This window comes from Sus scrofa, chromosome 6 (assembly GCF_054392235.1).
Source record: "Sus scrofa isolate SSC_HxYL_T2T_F1_AM1 chromosome 6, Sscrofa_HxYL_maternal_Yorkshire_Landrace_v2.0, whole genome shotgun sequence".
Lineage (NCBI taxonomy): Eukaryota > Metazoa > Chordata > Mammalia > Artiodactyla > Suidae > Sus > Sus scrofa.
Genome location: NC_139388.1, coordinates 21963613 through 21987191, shown reverse-complemented (window position 1 = coordinate 21987191; position 23579 = coordinate 21963613). Strand labels below are relative to the sequence as shown.

Here is a 23579-nt window from a genome sequence, read left to right as displayed (position 1 = left end):
CCTTTCTTATCTTTATTTTTGAGTTCAATCTTTTTTTTTTTTTCCTCTTCTTTTTAGGGCCACACTTGCAGCATGTGAAAGTTCCCAGGCCAGGTATCAAATTGGAGCTACAGCTGCTGGCCTGCCCCACAGCCACGGCCACGCCAGATCCTTAACCCACTCAGCGAGGGCAGGGATCGAACCCAAGTCCTCATGGATACCAGATGGGTTCGTTTCCGCTGAGCCACAATGGAAACTCCCATTCTGTCAGCCCTTCAGACATTAAACTCTCATTTTTCTCCTTCTCTGTGCAGAGGACCATTTCGAGGCAGTTCTTCTTGCCCACAGAGCACCTGTGTATACTTGATTCACGGTGCGTCCAGAAGCAGAGTATAAACGTAGCGCTGGGTCTGTCTTCCCAGCTCTTTCCTTTCCCTCCCTGAGCCCTTGCTCTCGCCTCTGCCTGCAACACTGTTTCCCTCACTCCTCTGATCATCTCCTCCTTTCCTTTAAGAGTCAGCTTAAATGCCACTTCCTCTGGGGTCTAAAATACCCTCTCATTATACTCCCTCTCAATACCCTGGTTTCTTTATAGCCTCACAGTATTTATCACTGTGTGCAATTCTTTTTTACATTTCTTTGTTTGCTTTCTTTATCTTTATTCCCCCTTGGCTGCTAGCTCCACAAAAGCAGACACCAGGGTGGTTTTCACTTTTAAACGCCTGGAACCTACAATATGTGGCACAAAATTGTTACTCAGTAAATATTGTTAGTGATCAAATGGTTGCACATTTTTATCTTTGCTTCTCCAGCTAATAAATCAGGATTCTGCACTTAATAGGTGCGTGGTAAATGCTGGCTGCTTGGAAATACATGGATTCTACCAAATACAGACTGTGAATTGAAAATATCTGGAGACAAGTCCATTTCTATTTTCCATTTTCTTTTTTCTTTGACGCTACTGTCTCTGTCTCCCTCCATCTCCCTCTGTCTCTCTGTCTCTCTGTCTCTCTGTCTCTCTCTCTCTTTCTCTCTCTCTCCATCTCTCTGCATATCTCTCTCCTACTTTGTTGCCTGAGATCCTCTGGAGCCATTTGAGGTTCTAAATCCTATTCCAAAGCCATCTTGGGCAAGATGGATAATGCTGTCTCAGCAAAGCATAAACCATGAAAGTACAACCAGCTGAGCTCTTAATACTTTTCATGATAGCTTCGCATTTATATTTAAAATGTGGGTGAGAGTGGACAGAATGTATAATTTTAAGCTGGGAGTCACTCACCCGCTTACTTTTGATATATTGCTTCAATTGGGCTGAGAAGGAAATTTTGACAGAAAGAGAATTTTGCAAAGTGTGAGTGGAGAATTTGCCCTGAAAGTTTAATTCTCCAATGTACACCATGGAACATTTAGCAAGCCCCTTCCTCATTGACCATTAGAATAATGTGTGGTCCTTGAATTATGGACCTAACTAGGCTCCAAAAATGCAGAACGGTGTTGCTCACCTTCTGAGACAGAATGTTAAACAGAATTGAACAAAGAAAGCTGAGGAAGCTAGAAGCTTCTGCAGCCATTGGTAGTAATGGGTGGTGCCTTTCTGCTCCATTCCAAAACTCCCCATGTTGTCTGGGCTCAGGAGAGAAGAATCAACAGGGCACCAAACTGTCAACATATTTATCTTCTAGAGATCTAACATACAGTATATTGAATATATAGACAATAACGTTATGGTCTAAGTATGTAATGTGATAAAGATTGCTCCACTGGCAACTATAGGACAACACATAAATGTATCAAAATAATGCACTGTACATCTTAACTCTGCAGTATCACATGTCAAATGCATTCAATAAAAAAAGAGAAAAAATTAAGATTACATCACAATAGGCAAAAGCTGAAAGCCACCTAAACGTCCATCACCTGGCATACAAGTAGACAAAATGTGATCCGTTTCTCCAGTGGAATACTACTCAGCAATAAAAAGGGACAAACTACTGACATACGCTTCATCATAGATGAACCTCAAAATCATACTAAGTGAAAGAAGCCATACACTAGAGACCAACTGTTGTACAATTTCATTTATATGAAATTTCCAGAAATGCTAAATTTATAGAGACATAAAGTAAATTAGTGGTTGCCAGGGGCTGGAGGTAAGAGTGGGGATTAATTAATTGTAAGTGGATATGAAGAATCTTGTCAGAGGAATGAAAATGTTCTAAAACGGATTTAAGATGATGGTAATGGTAAGTTACTAAAAATCATTGAACTGCATTCTTGAAGTGGGTGCATTTTATGATACATAAAATATACCTCGATAAAGTTGTTTTTAAATATTAAGATATATTTTCTTATGCAACAGCACAGCTTGCTTAGCTTAAATTAGTGCTCCTCTGATAATAGTAAAATACAATGAATTGTTACCTACATCCCTTTTATTACCTGTTTTTTAAATTAAACTTGTCTCTGAAAAATAAAATTGGACAAGTTTTTTTGAGAACATTAATTTTGAAAAATTAATTGTCTAATGAAAATGAATGGGCTGAAAAACACTGTTCCTACACCAAAGTTTTTTTCTGGGAGGTTTTAAATAATAAACTGTAGAGGTTTTTTGCCTTCAAAATGAAATATTTTGTCCCTTAATTTGGTTCATTTCGCTTGATTTCAGAGATTCTAATTTCTTCTGGGCTAATGGGAGTGGTCAGGTTTTTCTACATCTTCTCAAAGGGAATTAAATTTGCAATTATTCCTAGCATACGACAGGCTCTTGCAAACCCGTGTTTCGTGCAGTCTTCAGATCCCTGTTGCAATTAGCATATTTTCAAGGTGAAGCGTAGATGTCAAATTAATGTGGAAGGCATCAGGATTGCCAAAGGGCCCAGGTCAGTTGGTACTGGCCTAATTGGAGGACCTGAGTCTTTCCTATCAAAAGGGACTAGGGAGTGACATCAGAAACAGGAAAGGTCCTTCATGTGTGAGCAGAGGTGGGGGACAAAGAAACATGAAAGAGGACTTGCTTTTATAGAGAAAGTTAGGATGCAAGAAAGAGAGTGAAATCACAAAGAGAATTTTATTATTACTTCTATTTAGTAACTGTTATGTGCCAGGCATTATATATACATTACACAAGTCTAATTTAAAAAAAAAAAAACTTTCTTGGTAAATTATTGTCCTTATTCTGCAGAAAAGAAAAGTGAAGGCCAGAGAGATTAAATTATTTGCAATAAATGATTACTGAGCACCTACTATATGCCAAGCACATTTTAAGATATTTTGCTTGAGATAAATTTACCTCTCACAATAACCCATGAGATAGATGAGGGAATTGAGGCAAAGGGAATTTAAGAAACATGCCCAGGACCCCACAGGTAGGGAACCTCACAGACACTGACAACAGAGCTGATCCAGCTGCAGGTTGAGCATCAAACACTTCAAGAGCCTATGAAACTCTCAGACCACTAAGCCCTTGCTTAAGTTGTTTTCTCTGACTCCAAACCCAGCTCTGGCTTCAGGCCTGTTTCTTTTTTTCCCAAGTGGGGCTCCATGGAGCCGTTGAGAGATGAGGAGAGGAGAAAATCTTATAGTTTTGAGTTTTTAAATAGAGCATCTCTGTTTACTGTTGTATAAGTTAGGGGGGTTAGGAGATTTCATTTACAGAATAGAAAGAGTGCTGAAGTTATAAAGAAACTTCAATTTTATTTATTTTTTTTAACTTTTTTTCCCCCCGCACCTGCAGCATATGCAAGTTTCCAGACCAGGGGTCGAATCGGAGCTGCAGCTGCAGCACAGCCACAGCAGCACCGAATCCAAGCCGAATCTGCAAACTACACCACAATTTGCAGAAATGCCAGGTCCTTAACCCACTGAGCAAGGCCAAGGATCAAACCCACATCTTCACCCCATCCTATGTTAGGTTCTTAGCCCACTGAGTCACAGTGGGAATTCCCAGAAACCACAATTTTAAAGCCAGTATAACAATTATGTCTTCTTGAGGGTGCTTTGGATATCTCAAGAAATGAAAAGAAATGTACTTGGGGCATCAGATCTGGGATCTGACCCATACCAGTTGTTTATAACTGGATAAATCCACCTTTTCCATCTTCAGTTTCCTTGTCAATTAAAAGGGAACGACAGTTGTTTATCCTGCCAATGTTATAAGGAGGTTACGAGGATCCAATGAGATAACCTATAACAAAGTGCTTTGTAGTCTAAAAAATAGTCTTGAAATAATAATAATAAATGTAAGTGATTCACTGAATCAGTTCCCTGGTACTGCGCCAGGTAAGCTCCTTTACATGGATTATCTTCCATAAACCCCAAGATAGCTCTAAGCAGTAGGTACCATTATTATCCCTATTTAATAGATAAGAAACCTAAGGCTTACAGAGGTTAAGTAATTCACCCAGATGTTGGAGCCAGGAAAGTGGTGGCACTTCTAGAATAGAATCAAGAATCAGAAAAAGCTTTAGTTTTTTTTTTGTCTGTTTTGTCTTGTTTTTGCTTTTTAGTGCTGCACCCTCCGCATATGAAAGGTAACCCAGGCTAGGGGTCAAAATGGAGCTACAGCTGCTGGCCTACACCACAGCCACAGCAATCCCGGATCCCTGATCCACTGAGCAAGGCCAGGGATGGAACCCGCATCCTCATGCATACCAGTCAGATTCATTTTTGCTGTATCACAATGGGAACTCCCTACATTCACTTTTTAAATCACTCTTTTTTAAAGATGCATGTTAATGTCACCTCTTTCTGGTATTTCAAAGTGAAATCGATCATTCCTACTTCTGTCCCCTGAGACACATTTGCACCCCTTTTACAGAACCTAATTACAACCTTTCTTTTTTTTTGTTGTTGTTGTTGTTGTTGTCTTTTGTCTTTTTAGGGCTGCACCCACGGCACACGGAGGTTCCCAGGCTAGGGGTCCAATCGGAGCTACAGCTGCTAGCTTATGCCACAGCCACCAGATCTGAGCAACAACAGATCTGAGCTGTGTCTGTGACTTACACCACAGCTCACGGCAATGCCAGATCCATAACCTACTGATCGAGGATTGAACCCACAACCTCATGGTTACTAATCAGGTTCATTAACCACTGAGCCACTACAGGAACTCCCTGCGATCTTTCTTGCATTCAGAATGACATGGGTTCTTGCCTGACCCTCATCAAGCAAAGTATAAAAGGCAGAACTGCATCTGTGCCCTCCAAAACTCCCAGAATCTAGAGCAGTGAGTGCCTAATAAGAGGGCTTTCCCTTCTCCAGAACTCCCCTACCAGGTAAAATCTAACCTCTTCACATGGCGCCTTGTCATTTCATGGCAAGATATGCCTGGCTTCTCTGGACTTGGGCAATTGCAAAAAACTTCACATTACAAAAAACTTTAAAATGGGAAAATGAAAATCATAACTACAAGAACAACGATGACTACATCTACGGAGCGCCTCCTGGGTCTGAATCTGTGCTAAGTCACTTACGTGTGTCACCTCATTTAATCTTTATGGCTGGATGGGTCTCAACCACCCCCTCTTCCACTGTACAGATAAGGAAGCTGAGACTTTCAGGTCAGAGAGCTAAGAAGGTGGTAGAGTCCACTTAGAACTAAGGGTTGCTGACCCCACGGCCTTAACTCAACCCAGACTTCACTGCTGTCCTTTTCCAGAATTCACTTTGCAAAAGTCTCTCCATTCTTTTTGACACATTTAACATGCCAGCTCCTTGCTGGAACCTTGCCATTCTCTCAGCTGTGCCAATCCATTCTCCACCTCCCACCATTCATTCTATTCCTACACATACTTCTTTGGTTTTTAGTAATTGTCTTTTCCATCTGCTTGATTGTAACATCCCGTTTCACGACTGCATTTCTCACGGCACCTGGCATCTAGACATACAGAGTCTAGTGGAGGGTCAACATTAGTATCAAGTTCTGAATTCTCCCTTTGCCACTCATTCATTCATAATTCAGCAGATCTGCTATATAAGAGGGCAGCTACACTATCTTTTCCCTAGCTCCCAGAGCAATGTGTCTTGGTTATGTCAAATAGAGCTGTCTTAATTATTTGAGTCATCTTTCAACTGTTGGTTATTGAAAAATCTATGGAGGGAAAGTCTCCACAGGATTTCTGACATACTTTGACAGAGGGAAGGACAGGACACTAACCCATGCCAGGGCCCTAGAATAAGGTGACTGCAACCGATTTTATCCATGTGTGCTTGCAATAGATCATGGAAGTGGTTGGAATTTTAGCAGACTGAACAATTTTCCTAATTTATCTGCTCAACCTTTACTTGCTTATCTTAGAGACACATTCCAAAAGCAGAACCTGTAAGGAGAAAGAGGTGGTGGGCAGGAGAAATGTAGCTACTGGGAATCACTGCCGGGCACCTTCCATCCACCAACGCCACTCCAGATGTTCGGCTTATTTATGACCACATCTGCATCTCGCAAAACCCCTCAGAAACACCTGTTAAAATTTCCCTGAGTCTTGTGACGGTACAGCCTTCTCTTCCTGTTAGAACAGTGCTTTTTACTATTTTAAAGCATGCTGGATACATTTGAGGAAAAAAAGCATATGGCGATAAATGTATGAAGGGTCTGCATTCTGTGTTAGTCATTTGACATATGATTAGTTAGTGAACACTGTTCTAGGCAGAAGGAGTAAAACAATGAACAAAATAGACAAGATCCCTGATATTATGAAGTCTATATCATAAAAGAAAGATAAAAATGACTTGTTTTGAGGGAGCGGAGGGACTGGCATGGACTGGGTGTTTGGGGTCAGTAGATGAAAACTATTGCATTTGGAGTGGATAAGCAATGAGGTCCTGCTGTATATATAGCACAGGGAACTATACCCAATCACTTGAGATGAAACATGATGGAGGAGAGTGTGAGAAAGAGAAGGTATATATACATACGATTGACAAAACATTGTAAATCAACTATAATAAAAAAATGTTTAATGCCTTGTTTGGATTGAAGGCGGAGGCTGAAAATAGACCAACATTTTCAACACTCATCAATACATTTTTTTCCATAAAATATTTCCATATCAATTACAATATCCTGGGATATATCTTCTCTATACATTATAGACTATTTAAATGTGGTGTATAATACATGTACACATATAATTATCTATATGTGTATATGTGTGTGTATATGTATACATGTGTGCATGTATGTGTGTGTGCATATAGATAATAGAGAGCTTTGATAAGTTTTTATCAATGCTATGGACTGAATATTTGTGTCCCCACCACAATTCACCTATTTCTTTTTTAAATTTTTGCCATGCTCATGGCATGTGGAAGTTCTCAGGCCAGGGATCAAACCCAAGCCACCGCAGTGACCTGAGCCACAGCAGTGACAAAGTTGGATCATTAACCCCCTGTGTCACCAGGGAATTCCCTAAAATTCATCTATTAAAGCCTTAACTTCCAATATGATGGTATCTGAAGGTGGGACCTTTGGGAGGTAATTATTTAGATGAGGTTATGAAGATGGGGTTCCCATGATGGGATTAAGGTCCTATAAGAAGAGGAAGAGAGGAGTTCCCGTCGTAGCTCCATAGTTAACGAGTACCACTAGGAACCATGAGGTTGCGGGTTCGATCCATGGCCTTGTTCAATGGGTTAAGGATCCGGCATTGCCATGAGCTGTGGTGTAGGTCGCAGACGCAGCTCGGATCTGGCATTGCTGTGGCTGTGGTGTAGGCCAGCAGCTGTAGCTCCGATTCGACCTCTGGCCTGGGAACCTCCATATGTCGTGGGTGCAGCCCTAAAAAAGGAAAAAAAAAAGAAAAGGAAAAGAGACAAAGCTCTCCCATCCTCTCTCTGCACTATGTGAGGACACAGAAGAAAGCAGCCATCTGCGGGCCTAGGAGAGAGCCCTCACCAAGAATCAACTCTGCCAGCATCTTGATCTTGGACTTTCCAGCCTCTAAAACCACGAGAAACCTTGGTCTGTTGCTGAAGCCACCCAGTACTATGGTATTTTGGTATATCATTATGGTATATGGTATGTGTTACAGCAGCTCAAACTGACTAACACAGGCAGGGAAATCCAGAATTAATTTTTTTTTAAAAAAGGAAAGATGTATCTAGTAACACATTTTTATAACTTTTTATTTTGAAGTAATTTCAAATTTATGGAAAAGACATAAGTATAGTAAAAGAAGTTCTGTGTATTTTCAACAAGATTCACCAGTAGTTAATATATATAAACCCCAAGGGGAATTGTGAAAATATTTATTATATATGTAAAAATTCTATATTGCAATATATAATGCAATGCATTATCTATACTGTGAGGAGTTGGGGGGGGGTGCCATGCTCATTATTGATAAGATGATCCTGGACTTTGTGATTTTGTGCATATGCATGTCCTATAAAGAGCATAACTGAGACTACTGGTGAAGTTTGAATGAGATTTATAAATAAATTAATAGTATAAATTAGAAACAGTATTGATCATTGTACTGTGGTTATATAAGAAAATGTGCTTGTCCTTAGGAAATAAATACTGACATATTAAAGGGGTATCATGTCTGCAACTTATTTGCAATGAGTTTAATAACACTTTAACTGGTATCAATTTATATCTCCAGCCCAGACTGCTTCCCTGATATCCAGACTCAAATTCTCTTTTCCTTTTTTTTTCTTTTTTTTTGCTCTTTAAGGCCACACCTGCAGCATATGGAAGTGGAAGTTCCCAGGCTAGGGGTCAAATCAGAGCGCCAGATGCTGGCCTACACCACAACCACAGCAACCCTGGGTCCGAGCTGCATCTGTGACCCACACCACAGCTCACAGCAACGCCAGATCCTCAACCCTCTGAGTGAGGCCAGGGATTGAAATCACCTCCTCACAGATGCTAGTCGGGTTCGTTATCGCTGAGCCACAACAGGAACTTCCCCAGACTCATATTTTCAATTTCCCGCTCAACACTCAGCTTAAACATCTCATTGAAACTCAAACAAAACTTGCTCAAAACCAAGCTCCTCCTCTCATGGACCTTCTTCCCTCCCCAAAGGTCTCCCCCAGTCTTCCCCTTCTTAGCAAATGGGTCCTCCCTTCTCCCTCTTGTTCAGTTGTTGAAGTAATTCTTAATCCTCTTTGACATTCACGTTCTGCATTTCTACTTCAAAAGAGAAACAGAAACGGTCCCCAGGTGCCCAGCTCCTCCCTCAGGCATTTCTGCAGGAGCTCCGGAACCCTCCTCCCTCCTTGCACACCCCACCCACGAGATCCATGCAGAAGCCAGAGTGATGGGAGCAGAATACACGTCAGCTCGCGTTACTCTTCTGTTCAAAACCCTCCGATGGTTTCCGACCCCACTCAGAGTAAAAGTCAGACAGTCAAGTGACCTCCACGACCCTGCATGATATGGCCCCAATTTACCTTTCAGATGTCCTCTTCTCTCCCTCTCCCCCCTGTTCACTTCATCCTGGGCACAGTGACATTCTCGTGAGGTCTTCCCTCCCACTTTAGTTCTCCTTCCCCTGTCGCCTGGTGGCTGGTACCCTCCCTCCCCACTGGTCACTGCTCAAAAGCTACCCTCTCAAACGAGTCAGCCCTTCCGTGCACTTTTCAATACAAGAGAACAAATTCCACTTGCCAGCACTTTCTATCCTCCCTCTGTTTTATTTTTCTCTATAGAACATTTCCCCAAGCTTTAGTTGTTAAACCGTTCATCGTCAGTCTCTCTCCAACAGAATGTAAACTTTGTGAGGATTTGGGCTCTGTCGTGAAAGTTTTGTTCATACGTGCTCAGCAGGTTGTTCAATGGCTTGATGAGCTCATATACGGGGGGAAGAAGAAACAGAGACGTGTAGAAGATTCATTCAGTCGGCAGACACTTTTCGTGTCATTAAGGAATTCTGGGGCCTCTTGCATTAGCTCTAAAGCTAATCAAAAGAAAGATGTATCAGAGTAAGCTTTACACTAAGATTGAAGAGACTTCATTTCTAGTCTTAGCTCTGGACTTGAAAAACACATTTAACCTCAGTTTCACTGCAAGTAAAATCAGAGAATTGGGACATTCCAGGATTCTTTCCTGCTCAGTTTGTATGATTCTGGGTGCTACCCACTGCTTTGGGAATCCTCAAAGAAGCACATGCAGTTTATTGACATAAGAAGAGATTTTCAGAGTTCCCGTGGTGGCACAGCAGAAACGAATCTGACTAGGAACCATGAGGTTGTGGGTTTGATCCCTGGCTTTGCTCAGTGGGTTAAGGATCCGGTGTTGCTGTGAGCTGTGGTGTAGGCCACCGGCTGTAGCTCCGATAAGACCGCTAACCTGGAAACCTCCATCTGCTGCAGGTGCGACCCTAAAAAGCCAAAAAAGCCAAAAAAAAAAAAAAAAAGGGAGAGAGAGAGAGAGATTTGCATGTTTAAAAGCTTCATATGTAAGCATTCAGAAACTCACTTTGGATTCTCAAAAGGCGGTAGCTGAAAAACTGCTGCGTTCACTAATTATGGTTATTCAAACTTTTCATTATTATTATACAGAATAATAATTGTCATCACTTACTAAGTGCCCACACTTTAGGAACTTAGTTAAAAGGGGGTAAAAAAGTCTAATTACAGGTTGATGATATTTGCATAAATTGATGGATTTCAGGCATATATTAAGGTAGTAATGCATTAAAAAGCCAGAAAGGTTAGGTTCTCCTTGATTTGGACCTATTTTATATTTATCTTTAATATAGTTTTTTTTCCCCCGATGGTACAATCTTTTCTTCTTCGCTCAGCCTCCTGGCTGCCAATCTCAGCCCCTGGGAGACTTATTTGGAGATAACTCATCCTGACATAATCATGCAATTTTGGAGGATGGCTGACCTATGTCTAAATTCTGATTCTGCCATTCATTTATTTTGTCTACTAAAATAAGCTTCTCACTTTCTCTTTAAGGGATTTTAAAAATTAGAATAATAAAAGTCAATCTGAAAAAAAAAAAAAAAGAAAGAAAGAAAAGCCAATCTTATCTGTCGGGGACCTTTTGTTAGACAATCAAATAATTTCGTGAAGCACGTGGCACACCCCTACACTTGCTAGCTTCCTTCTTCTTCTCCCTTTTCCATCTTCGTGGCCTCAGAGAAATAAATCTCATGGAGAAAACATGGAAATGCTCCCCATTCTTGCAAAGGAGACATGACTTCAGAATTCCTCTTTACCTCCTACTTTGACTCTCTTTTTTTTTTTTTTTGACTTTTTAGGGCTGCTTTTCTAGGGCCACTTCTGCATCATAGGGAGGTTCTCAGGCTAGGGGTCTAATTGGAGCTCCAGCTGCCGCCACAGCCACAACTACAGCAAAACAGGATCCAAGTCGAGTCTGCAACCTGCACCACAGCTCACGGTAACATCAGATCCTTAACCCACGGGTCAAGGCCAGGGATCGAACCCGCATCCTCATGTCCTCATGGAGACTAGTCAGATTTGTCTCCACTAGGCCACGAAGGGAACTCCGACATTCTTTTGAAAAACCCAAATGCTCCATTTTTCCATGCCAATACTTGTGAAATAAAATTCATATTTTGTGGCAAGGCAAGTAAAATTTAGACATAAAAAATTCTTCTCTGCCCTGTGGCCTCCCCTCTTCCCCATGTACACTGTGTATCTTCATTACACGTTGATCAACCCCCCCGCCACCCACCATCGTCAGGAACACCTGCTCAACCCTAAAGAGCAGCAACAAGACAATGTCTTAAAGATAACATTCCTTCTTAATCTTGTTAGAAGTTGCATGACCCACCAGGATGACGCTTGGATCTGGATTGCAGTAAACTGTCAGTAATACGTCATTTGATGCACAGCCCAATAAGCTATGTTTCAATTTCTAATGGGCAGAACAGTTCTCAGAGCTTTCTGAGATGCTCTTCCCAAGTTAGGATCCTCAAATCTGGCTCAAATGAAATTTTCCACTTCTTTCTTAGGTTGACGATCAATTTTTTGTTGACATATTTCTCCACAAAAAACATCAAAAGAGCTAGTAAGTGCATAATAAGCCCCTGCATATAAGACTAAATGATTTTCAATAAGGATGACAAGACCATTCGATGTGGAAACAACAGTCTTTTCAACAAATGGTGTTGGGAAAAACTAGATACCACATGCAAAAGAATGACTTTGACCCTTATCTTACACCACATAGAAAATTAACTCAAAATAGATCAAAGACCTAAACACAAGAGTTAAAGCTGTAACACTCTTAGAAGAAAACATAAGGGGAAAGCTTCTTGACATAGAGCTTGGCAATGATTCCTTGGACATGATGCCAAAAGCACAGGAAACAAAGTAAAAATAGATAGACTGGACTACCTCAAAATTACAAACGTTTGTGCATCCAAGGATGCAAACAATAGAGTGAAAATGGAGTCAATGGAATGGGAAAATTCATATATTTGATGAGGCGTTAACATTCAGAATATATAAAGAAATTCCACAACTCAACAAAAAATAACTGCAATAAAAAACAGGCAAAGGATTTAAGCAGACATTTTTCCAAGGAAGACACAGCCAAGGAGAACGTGGAAAGATGCACGACGTCATTAATTAATCACTAGGGACACGCAAATCAAAACCACAATGGAGTAGCACCTCACTATTCCACTGTGTGTGGTCACAGCCGAAAAGAAAATAACAAGTGCTGGACAGGATTTGAGGCAACTGGAACCTTGCACACTTTTGGTAGGAATGTACAATGGTGCAGCCACTACAGAAAGCAATCTGGAGGTTCCTCAAATTTTTAAAAATAGAATTACCATATTCCACTTCCTAGTATATACCCAAAATAATTTGAGTCTCAAAGAGATAGGTGTACATCGATATTCATAGCAGCATTATTCATAATAGCCAAAAGGTGGAAGCAACCCAAATGTCCCCTGACAGATAAATGGATAAACCAAATGGGATATGTACATACAATGCAACATTATTCAGCCTCGAAAAGGAAGGAGATTCTGGCTCACGCTACAACATATACTTTGAAAACATTATGCTTATTGAAATAAAAACTCACTCACAAAAAGACAAATACTGTATACTTCATTTACATGACGTAGCAAGAGCATTCAAATTCACAGGGATAGGAAGAAGGTGTTTGCTAGGGACCTGACGGACGGAGGAATGGGAGTTGGTTAATGGGTAAGAGCTTCAGTTTCGCAGGATGAAAAGAGTTCTAGATATTAGTTGCATAGGAATGTGAATTACTTAACCTACTAAACTGTACACTTAAAAATGGCTAAGTTGCTCAATTTTATGTATGTGTATTTATCAAAAGTTGTCTTTAATTTTCTTAAATTAAAAAAAAAAAAAGATTCTAACTATAGTTGGTCCTCATGGGCCCACATTCCACAGCTCAGCAGCGTCACAGTTAGTCCTGCTTACACCCAGCCTGCTTCGCTCTGTCTTCATCTGCCTGACTGTGCTGTTAGCATTCATCCTGCATCCCAGGCATCGGAACAAAATCCTCACATTAAAGGTGTGGCCTGACCATTCAGTCCTTCTAGAGCCTCTGCTGGGATTCTCTTGCCCAGAGTACAAGGACTGTGCCTTCACATTCGTCCTAGCTTGGTTCAAATGTCACCCTCCCGAGAGGCCCGCCTTGCCCACCCTATTTAAAACTGCTAACTCCTCCCCCGCCCTCCAGGACTCCTTTTCCTGATCTCCTCCTTCACTTTCCTTCAAACTCTGACCTATCATTAGCTTTGTTAATGCTTCTTTTTCCTTCTCTTCTCACCACCCACCCATTATAACATAACATCCAGAAAAGAATGTATGTCTCTTTTGTTCACTGCTGTCTTTCTAGTAGCTAGAATGGTATCTGAGGCATGAGAGGGGCTCAGTAAAATTTTATTGAACAAATGAATGCATCAATCAATCAAAAGTCGATAGACAACGGCGTTCTTTTTTTTTTTTTTCCTGCCTTTTTAGGACCGCACCTGCGGCATATGGAGATTCCCAGGCTAGGGGTCTAACTGGAGCTGCAGCCGCTGGCCTACACCACAGCCACAGCAACAGGGGACCCGAGCCGAGTCTGCAACCTACACCACAGCTCACGGCAACCCCAGATCTTTAACCCACTGATCAAGGCCAGGGATCGAACCTGCGTCCTCACAGATGCTAGTTAGATTCGTTCCCGCTGAGCCACAACAGGAACAGCATTCTATATGGTAAGTTCGGGTACATGTGTGGATAAATACATACATAGGCATATGTGTGTGATGCTGGAATCTCAGGTCCTGAGATACCAATCCAGTGCATACACTGGTGGGTAAATCTGTCACAGTCTGTAAAAAATTACACTTCACCCACTTTTCTAGAGTGTCTCAGTTTCATGTATACGCTCCACAGTACTCTGTTTACACTTTTTGCTATGGCCTCCAGGAAACTCAAGCCCTCACACTTCAGGGCCATGTTTGTGTTCAGGCTGGGCACATGCCTGCTGTGTAGAAGGCCCTGAATTGAGGGCTGAAAGCCAATGTGAGGGCTCTGAGGCTGGCCCCCGGCAGCACGAGGACAGTCAGAGCTGCCCACTATAGCACTGGCCGAAATCCAAAGTGAGCCAGGGGCACGACTGGGCAGCACCTTAGTCTGATTATTATTTATCCCCTGGAGCAATAAACAAATACCTGCTACGAATCCATTCTCAGTACCCTTCAAATCAGACTTATTTAACTAACAAAAGGTTAGAAGTGGAGAACCGGCTTAGAGATACTGTTATTTCCCCCCCCCCCTTTAGGAGATTAGGAAACAGAGGGTGGGGGAGTGAAGTGACTTACCTAAGACACACCCAAATCACAGCCATCCATAGCTCTCTGTCCTATCAAAAAACCACTCCTCCTTGATACCTTTCTGGATTCTCAGTGAGGGGAGAGGGTTTTTCCTTTTATACCTGATTGACAATGGTTTGTTTAGGACAGGCTGGTTGTACAAACTGGACTCTAGCAAACATCTTTAGAGAAACTATGCTCAAGTAGTTTCAAGTTCCCTGAAATTATAGGTCACTATACTCATTAGAGATGTTTAAAGAAGTTCATCAGTCCCTGGAAGAATCAGCAGACATCTCAGCTTGGGCAAATCATTTGACTTGTATATGTAAAAATGGGCATTTGGGAGGCAGCCCGGCATAATCATGCTGAAAGATGTTGAGCAGTAGCTGTCATGTCCTTTGATGTTTGCAAAAACTTCTGGGGAACTGCATGCATTATATCCTTTGTGTATGATATATATAGATCCCCAAATAAACGTTCTCTTTCATAAGAGGGGCATCCAATCTCCAAAGTAATTTATGTGCATAAAACTATGTTTTAAGGCAACAAAAACAGATATAAAATTTCCCTTTTCCTAATTCAATTTTGCAAGAAAGAATTATTTAGTGGGTGGAAAATTGGGCAAGTCTTTTCCTTTGGCACTAACAACACAGCAGGAATATATAAATGGGTAAGGAGTGGTTGAATGTCCTGCATGCACAGAAGGCACCAGGGAAACCATCTGAGACAGGAGGGAAGGGGGCAGGGCACAACTTTTAAAAGAATGACACAGCCTTTGAGGATGTAATAAGAACTGGTTAGAACAAACTAGGCCCAAGATGGCGGAAGATTTGACCTCCAGTAGAACTTGAGCCTCATTATGCGCTCATTATAATACATTAGCATGCTCAGTGACACACCCACAGGTGCCATGACAGTTCCAAGGGCAAAAAGTGGGCAGTGGCCCAATTCCTAGAAATCTCCACCCAATCCTGAAATAGTTGGAATGATCCTTGCACTCCTTAGCCTATGAAATTACTCACCTCATGTTTGGGGCCTCTCACCTTCTGAGATGGCCACATTGTTTGCAGAGTGTGTCTCCCCCAGGGCCGCTCTCTTGCCTTCTGAGACAGACTGCATTCTGTCTATGGAATGTGTATCTTCCAGGCCACTCTCCCCTTCCAAGATGGCCCACGTTCTGTCTCTCTCAATAAATCTATTTCTTACCCATCACTTCGCCTCTCACTGAATTCCTTCTATGCTGAGACATAAAGATCCTGAACTTCAGTGAGTTCTGAGACCAGGTGTGTGATTTTAATTAAAAGACAGATTCAAATCCCAACCTGAGCTAAGTTCAAATACTAGCCTGTGGGCTCAAGTCCCAGTCTGAGTTATACGGTTTCAATCTACACTTAACAAGGCCCTTGGCCTGATTTTCCCTGGCTTTTTTTTCCCCTATTAGAATGTCACCATGCTAACCTGTTCTCACTATAGAGGCCACATGTTTTTTGTTGTTTTTTTTTTCTTTTCTTCTTTTTACAGCCACACCTGCAGCATGTGGAAGTTCCCAGGCTAGGGGTCAACTCATGTAGCTGCCAGCCTATACCACAGCCACAGCAATGCAGGTTCCAAGCTGCGTCTGCAACCTACACCACAGCTCATGGCAACGCTGGATCCTTAACCCACTGAGCAAGGCCAGGGATCGAACCCACAACCTCATGGTTCCTAGTCGGATTCGTTAACCACTGTGCCACAACAGGAACTCCACAACACCAGATTCTTAACCCACTGAGCGAGGCCAGGGATCGAACCCGCATCCTCACAGAGATTACATCATGTTCTTAACCTGCTGAGCCACAATAGGAACTCCTAGAGGCTACCTCTTTTATCCTTCTCTCCAGCTAGGAGTCCCGTCAAAGCTAATATCAAGTCATCATACTGTACTCCTTACACATAGTACAGTTTTTATTTTTTAATTCTACTGCAATAAACCCGAGGAGCGGGCAGTCAATAATCCAGAGTATCTCTCAGGTAAAACTATGCCTTAGCAGCTCTTTTAAATTGTAAATACTAAAGCTTTCAACTTCATACATAAGTAAAAGCTGATTGTAATCAATGCCTTCTTTTAAGGAAAATCAAGAAAACACACACTTGATAAATTTCATGAAAACTTACAATCTGGGTCCAAAAATTGAGTCAGAACAAACACCAATTGGAAACAAAGCCTTCACTATGCAACACTTCTTAGCATTTTTCTGGGAATCTCTCAGAATACTTTTAGAAAATCTGCTTTCCTCAACTCAGGGGGAAAATGCCCATATACACAAAATGCTGAGAATAATTCCACAGCAATAGGGCCTCCCTTTCATTAGCTATGGATCTCCTTGAATTCTAGATTAAGAAAGTCTGCTGTTTGACTTTTTATAGATCAAAAACTTTGCAGAGTTACACATATCATTAAAAAGAGCTTTTTTAAAAAAGTGTGTTAAACTATATTTTAATGTGCTAAACAGCAACCAGCACCTCCCTTTCTCCAAAAGAGTTCTTTAAAACAAAACTCTCCAAATTATTTATCCTGACAGACATGCCTGGCTAACATCACACTCGCAGGTAATACAGGTTGGGGGTGTTAAGAGTGAAATCCATCTCCATATGAGCACCTTACCAAAACCTCCTCTCATTTCTTAACTGCAAATTATGTGAGTTGTGTATGTACGTTTGTGGATTTTAATTTACTCCTTTGGCTAACAACTTAGCTGACAATCATTGGAAGATAGTAAAAGCCATTCGTCTAACCAAATTACCAAATGATTCAATTTTAAGTTACCAAACGGTGCCAAATTGGCATACGCCATGGGAGACATTTCCCTTTCTCTTTTCCTTTCTCAAAGGTTGAACTGGGCATGGAAAACTGACCCTGTGTTTGAGCAGTTAAACTTTCTGTGTGACACCTGCATGCACTCCCTGTTTCCCTTTTGCATTCTCCACGAGACTGTACATTTTATGAGGGCTCGGTGGTGCCTACCTTGCTGACACTGCTTGTCACAAAGCAAGTGTTCAATTTTAATGATGCCTTTGGATGTCACAGTACAGCAGTTACCCTTCAGTCTCCTGCCAAACACCGTGTGGGCGATGTCAGGAGGTTAGAAACTGGTTTCCTCAGAGCCCTGGCTTTGGGCAGAGATGGAAAAGGAGACAGAATCGCTAAGACATAGGCCATGTGGGTGAATTCCATCCCCACTCCCATCCTGGCTTCCATTAGATCACCTCTGCTTTAATCAGCACTTGCTACAGAAGATTTGTCAGAGTAAAGAATTCCAGGCTCAAGCAAACAAACACAAGTTTGAGAAGTCCTAGAACACTTCAGACTCCAGAGCTGAATTCTGAGGAAGTTAAATGCAATCTTTCCTAATTATTTTTGCTTTTCTATAGATTGACCAATAACTTGCAAACTGAAAACTCTAACTAGTCTGTATTCAGTTGTTTCAGATGCAAGAAATGTGTCCCCACGTTCTTTAAAAAGGAGATAATACCTGCAGTGGAGGAAAAAGTTTCAAACAAACAGTATATTTTTCAAAGAAATGCACTTTATGTTACATAACTACCAGATATTGGGATGTAACCCTACTTTTCCCTGGTAAGTATGAATGAACTCAGTATACCCTGGGAGACCGGTTATGGCGTATGAATAACATGTGTAACGAAGACTGGCAGAAGAGTCAGCAACTTCCAATAGTAGCAACAGAGTTATCATTTTGCACCTGGGAATGCCAAAATTTATGTAACAGGAGTACAGTATCCTTTCGATAATTTTATGAGTTCTTTTAACCAATCCATTTTTGAGCAATAAGAATGTAAGCAGATCGATGATACTCAGAATGATAGAAATCATTACTTTTCTGGAATATTTTTTCTAGCATTTTCACAAGATTTTCTGTCACTTTTCCTAAGAAAGTTAATGGTGGTGGTGATGTTAGCTGTGGAGGCGGTATTAGCTGTGGGGGGAGTTGGATAGTTGTGAGAGTTAGTGCTACTGGAGGTGGTATCTGGGGGGGTGGGTAGTGAGGGTTGACAGTGGGAGAGATAATGATGTTTGTGGGGTCAGTAGCTATGGGTACTGGTGGTGTTGGTTGTGGTCATGGGAGGGAGGAGTTGATGGTGACAATGGACATGACATTTATGAGTGGTGGCGGTAACGGAGGTAGCAGTTCAGGAAGACGGGTGACAGCTGTGAGTGGTAGTAGCTGTGGGTAGTAAAGCTAGTGATGTTACTTGCGAAAGCGAGCTGTTAAGTGGAGGTGATGGTGGAGGTGATGACGGTGATAGCTGTGGGAGATGGTACCAGTTGCAAGTGGCAGTCACAGAGGGGTGGAGTGGTACATAGTTAACGAGAGAGATGGAGAAATGTGGGCAGAGGAAATTCATCTTAAGAGGAAATTTTCAGGATTGTATTATGTGATTGAATGTGTTGTTGAAACAGGACAAGATGTGGTCTGAAAACAGCTAATCATGAAACATCCACTGTAGCCCAAATTATCGAGGTTTTCTTTCCTGTGGATCTGTTGCTGTCAGTCGCAAAGGAAAACCCAAGTGTGACACAAGAAACTAACATACGCAGTTCCCTGGTGACTATAATTTTAGCTAGTGTCCAGGCTTTGGCTTTCTCTCTGAAATGCGAGCCTTCGGTGTTTTGGGAAAAAGAGTGACATGTCTTTAATGCAGTGTTCAAAACATCTGCGGGACAGCAAGTGTGTGAGATGATGGGGGCTGGGGCCAAGGTGGGGGCGGAGGTGGCGAGATGTGGTCCCATGATGAATATATTTTGAAAGTAGAGCCCATAGTGTTTTCTGGGATGAGATCAAGGAGTCTGGAATTTGGAGCAAGCACCCGAGGTTCAGAGAGATGACCACACTTTGTAAAACAATGATGCAATGACGTCCTTTTTTTTTTTTTTTCCTTCACCATTTCTCCTTAGAAACTGACAGACTGTTTTGCATATTGATGGTCTTAATAATTTTTTTTGTCTTTTGTTGTTGTTGTTGTTGTTGTTGCTAATAATTTTTTTTAAGGAGGGCATTCAGAAAAAAAAGAAAAAAAACCTTTATATAAGCAAAATCATGCCAGGTCTTAATATCATTCTACATGTTTCCTTGTCAATAAAAAGGTATGTATTTTCAAAATATTTATGAAAAGAAAAAATCCTCGTATTCTATTTTCACAATCTGTGCTGGCGCTCTTTCATGTGGGTAAATTCACAGCCACATGGTAGAGAATATTTTTGAAAAGAGCCTGATGTCTCCAGACTGTCTGAGTGAGTCTCAGGAACTCTGAAATCTTGGTTTATATTTGCACCAAACTCCCCACTCATGAAGGGAAGTTTTATAGAACCTTAAAGCAAAGGCTTCCCCTTCTTGAGGAATTATCAGAAGATATGTCCCTATGTTAGGAATCTCCCCACTATTCCTCTTTTTCTGTTTAGTCTGTGCCCATGGTATGTATGATGTGAGCAGCCAGAAGCTATTACAAATGATAAGAACTGGTTTTAACTAACCTGCAGTGCAAGTGTTCTTCTCTTTTCCCACGGAGATCCAGAGGTATTTATTAAACACACACACACACGCATGCACACAGCATTATGACTCTTAGTTTACGAAAAAATAACATAGTATTTTACAAATTTATTTTCAACTCAAAATGAGTTAAAGCTATTAGAAAAAAAAAATGAGAGTATTTACTCCAACTCAGTAACTCCAACTGAAATATTCAATTGCCAAAGCTCCTTAACCCATCCTACCCCTTATCAGAACCTGCTGTAAATACCAGGTCACACTGCATTTGGATCTCTTCCTTGGAAAACTAATAAATCCTGAACCAAGTCTTAGTCTTGACAAAGTAAGAGAATAGGAATGAATACTCACCTTCAAGCCAGTTGTCCTTTGACTTCAGAAAACCCCATGGACTTAAAAGCATCAGAGGCAGAGATCAGCTCCAGTCACCATTCTTAAAGAGACTAGTCTCTGGGAGAAACACATTGAGGGTTATCTGGTTACTGAATTTTCTCATGAACTGAATATACACATAAAGTACCTGTTTTGTATCAGGTACTGCTCTACATACTGCAGCAGTGAGAGCACAGAGAAAGAAAAAAATCAAGGCCCTGCCCTCACAGAGCGGACATTCCACATTGATGCCAAGAGTGAAGTAACTTCACTCAAATGTCACATTAAATTTTACTTTTCTTTCTGTGTTTTTTTTTTTTTTTTTTTTTGTCTTTTTGCCATTTCTTGGGCCACTTCCGCGGCATATGGAGGTTCCCAGGCTAGGGGTCGAATCGGAGCTGTAGCTGCCAGCCTACACCAGAGCCACAGCAACGCGGGATCCGAGCCGCGTCTGCAACCTACACCACAGCTCACGGCAACGCTGGATTGTTAACCCACTGAGCAAGGGCAGGGACCGAACCCGCAACCTCATGGTTCCTCGTCGGATTCATTAACCACTGCGCCACGACGGGAACTCCTAAATTTTACTTTTCTTTCTGTCTTTTTTTTTTTTTGGCTTTTTAGGGATGCACCTGTGGTATATGGAAATACCCACATTAGGGGTCAAATTGGATCCGCAGCTGCCAGCCTACACCACAGCCACTGCAACAAAGGATCCAAGCCATCTCTGCGACCTACACCACAGCTCAAGGCAACTCCAGATCCCTAATCCACTAAGCGAGGCCAGGGACTGAACCCGCATCTTCATGGATACTAGTCAGGTTCATAACCCACTAAGCTACAACAGGAACTCTCCTCATGTTAAATTTTTCAAGAGTTTCCTTTTGGTTTTCCAAAGTCTCTCCCAAGTAACGGTGACTATCCACTTTAAAAAAAAAAAAACTATGCTTTCTGCCACTTCGCTAGCACACATGGCTCAAGATTATAGAAAGAGGCATAATGCTTATTTATAACTATAAAGCAAACATATAAATATGGATATAAAATAAATATAAATGTTGATATACATATACACACACAGTAAGAGTCTAATGGAGCAATTAAAAGTTAGGATCTGAAGTTCAAAAATACATCTCTTGAAGCTGTCACTTAATTAGCCACTATCTCTTGGGTAAGTTTATTGATCTCTTTAAATCTCAGTTCCTCATCTGTAAAGTTGGAATGATAATCATACATATATAAAAGGATTAATGCAATGATTAAATATGAGAATGGATTCCAAATACCTTGGCTGGCACCAAGTCCCAATCTAATAGTCATTACTATTATAATATCTCTATTACTTGTGTGTATTATAGATGGAAATTAAGAATTCTTTCAGCAAAATCTGGTATGTTTTCTGACTGTCCAAAACTATCACGCACAGTACTGGGGCATTTCTTCCCTAGGATCCTGCAGAAATTCTGCTTCTAAAATTTGATATCAAAAACTGGCAGAAATTCAGTTGAGTGTCCCACCACAGGACTCCAAAACACATCTACATCTGAATCTGCTTCACTTGATTTCCCAAAGTAGGTCACTGGCATATGACACCCTTTGCAGCTATATAAAGAAAAGCAGCAAAACTCCCATTGTTCTTGCATAAATATATTTTTTTCTTCTCTTCTCTTCTAGCATTTTCCTTTTCTTGCTTTAGATCCAGGCCTTAATAGAAGCTATTTAGAAAGGTCTTTTTTTCCAGAAATGTTATAAGGTGAGGGAGAACATCTTTACCAGATGGCCCTGAACATAATTTCAACTTTTTTTTACGTTCTAGACCATCCTTTGCAAATCGATTTTTGTTTTTATAATATTATGGAGTTATTGTTCAGGAACTTAAATGGAGCTATTCGCTCTAAACAATGATAGCTCCAGATGCCTTTTTTTTTTTTCCGGCCACACCCACAGTATGCGGAAGTTCCCAGGCCAGGGACAGAACCTGTGCCACAGAAGTGACTTGACCCACAGCAGTGACAAGGCCTGATCCTTAAGCAGCAAGCCACACGGAACTCCTCCAAATGTATTAAATGTACTGTTTCTGTTGCTCATGATGCTTCAAAATGGATCACTTCTCAGTTATCTAGTTACTAGCTGTGGTTTCACTCCCTGCCCTGCCTTTCACCAGTCCACACTGTTCCATGTTATATTCCACCTTCAGCTAGGGGGGAAAAGAAAATCTAAGGGAAAACAGATAAATACTCTTGCTAAACTCTAAGGTTTATTAAGTGAAAACAAAAATGCTCATGGCTGCATTCTTCTCCCAGTTTAAAATATATGGACTTCAGGGGAGGGAGTGGGGTGGACTGGGAGTTTAGAGATAATAGATGCAAACTATTATCTATTCTATTACATTTAGAATAGATAAGCAATGAGGTCCTACTGTATAGCACAGGGAACTATATCCAGTCTCTTAGGATAGATCATGATGGAAGATAATATGAGAAAAAGAACGTACATACATATATATATATATATATATATATATATATATATGTACACACACACATACACATGACTAGGTCAATTTGGTGTGAAGCAAAAATTGACACAACATTGTAAATCAACTGCACTTTAATAAAAGAAAATGTGCAAAAAAAAAAAATGCATGGACTTTGTGACAGATATTGCCCCTAATGGAACTGAGTCATCTCTTACTATTCCTAATTCCTGGAACTCTTTGCTAAGTCTGCTTACTGGGAAAATATGTTGTTATTTTATTACACGATAAAAATGTAGAGCTTTGGCAATATGGACTGGATCCTGAGTAGAAATACTCCATTTCTATTTTGTACATAATAGAACTGCTGGATCCTTGAACTCCGGATTAAAGTTCAAACTGTGGACTAGACACATGTGCGTCAGAAACTCATGGGCT

General features: G+C 41.0%; 1 protein-coding gene across 11 annotated transcripts in view; it reads right to left on the bottom strand.

Moving 5' to 3' along the window:
• Positions 1-23579, bottom strand: part of LOC146402252 (uncharacterized) — a 1625488-nt gene that overhangs the window by 1454858 nt on the left and 147051 nt on the right. For 9 of the 11 annotated variants that reach the window (XR_014805638.1, XR_014805639.1, XR_014805640.1 and 6 more), the window contains one exon: positions 20645-20743. The gene's annotated coding sequence lies outside the window, so the exon portion shown is untranslated. Of the gene's footprint in view, positions 1-20644; positions 20831-23579 lie in introns of those variants that run through there. The other 2 variants (XR_014805645.1, XR_014805647.1) reach the window with 2 other exon arrangements.